This window comes from Pygoscelis adeliae, unplaced genomic scaffold (genome assembly GCF_000699105.1).
Source record: "Pygoscelis adeliae isolate BGI_AS28 unplaced genomic scaffold, ASM69910v1 Scaffold129, whole genome shotgun sequence".
NCBI classification, from domain to species: Eukaryota; Metazoa; Chordata; class Aves; order Sphenisciformes; family Spheniscidae; genus Pygoscelis; species Pygoscelis adeliae.
Window position 1 is genome coordinate 157,391 of NW_008825431.1, and position 1,791 is coordinate 159,181.

The window sequence follows — 1,791 nt, forward strand, 5'->3', positions numbered from 1 at the left end:
GGAAAGATGGCTGGATATTTTTGTGAATCAGATTTACAGTCCTCTACCCACAGTCCTTTCCAATGCTGATTTATTTAAATGTCTGTACATAACAGACTATAATATGTACAAACTTCATACCAGGGAAGAAAACAAAGGCTGGACAGCTGTTATGTCCAATAGGCAAACTGAAAAGTAAAGGCATCACTATTCCCAAAAGTGCTTTTTAAAAAAAGAAATTACATGTTGGCCTTCAGTACTTACCATTGTAGTAAAACGATGAGCTTTTCTGATATTTGAAACTTATTTTATAGCCTCCAGCTCCCAAAATTAAGAGAATTCTTGTTTTCGTTAAAATTAATCGTTCTGAAACAAAACTGTCTTCCTACAGGTTCATGTCCCACTGCCCTGAAATACTGCTCTGTCCTCCCCACTGCAATGGCAGCACATGCCCCTGCCAAACAGCCCAGAGACGGGCTGAGCTGGGTTAACATTTCCTCAGCAGAGACATTAATAGTGTCTCTCTCCCATACTCTGTGCAGCTGATGATTGTCATGAAATGCATAGGGAATTCATGTATTTGAACTCTTACTTCTGTGTCAATATTGGCTGGAATCCACCAACTGGCTCAGAAGTTATTGCAGACGGGCTGACGGGCAACCCGTGTGCCAGTGCAAGCCCCATTTCCTTAGGAAATCTCACTAAAATCAAAACCCCTCCAAGCTCCTACCTGTCAAGATTTGGAAGAAGAGCTTTAAAATATGATACAGTGCATCCTATGGGCTTATGTACCAGAGTGCAGATTTAGAGGTGTTAACGTTTGAGATAAAAATAAATCCATGACCTAGGCAGACTCATTGATGTGTTGGGATTTGGCAATAGTATAATTATGAGCTGTTTTTTTCTATGAGGTGATTCAGCTCCTACTGATATTTTTCAGTTGTGCTTTTGGATTTTTAGCACTTTGCAGGCAAAAGCCTGGTGCTGAGGGATGCAGAAGAGACACCCGTCTCCCATCCTTTCTCCAAAGTTTAAAAAAAAGAGTATTTACGAGCATTAGTACCCTGTCTGTGAAAAAAACTGTTGCCTAAAAAGGGTGCAGGGCACTGAAATGAACCCTTCAGCTGCCTGCTGCTCCCTCTGACCCCTCCACCTCCACCGCTTCCCTGGGTCTCAGACCTCAGCTTAACTTTAAGCACTGTATGGGCATTTCCTGAAAACATCCAAACTCCATTACGCGTAGTTTTCGGTGCCTGCTGTGGGAAACTATGGCTCTCAACGGGGCCAAAAGCAGAGGTTGTTTTTAAAAGTGTTTCTGCGGTAGAGGATGCTGGGCCAGCTGGTGAAACAAAGAGGACCCCCCCCCCGCCATTTTCACACCACAGTATCAGAGAGGATTAAGGCATGGGCCGCGCCTCCCCCAGCAGGGGCAGGAAGCCGAGGCATAACATCTCCCAAGCCGAGGCTTTTTTCCCACAAAAACGTGAAAATTAACTTAATACTCTACCAAACACCAGTCTTTCCCATAACCTTTGAGAAGCAACTTCCTTCCCTCCTCCTCTCAGCTGTAAGCTGTTGTGATACTTTTCCCCCCCCCTCCCTATAACCTTTCGTTAGTTCTTTTGGCTGGGGGTGGGGTCCGCCCCTTTGTGTTTGTTTCTCGCCCGGCTCCCTCCGAGCGCGGCGGGCGGCGACAGCTCCCCTCAGCCCCGGAAAAGCTTTTCCCGCCCTTTTCCTGAGGAGGCCGTTGCGACCGTCAGTGGCCGCCCCCCCCCCTCCCGGCTTTCCCGCCCTCCACTGCGCAGGCGTGGG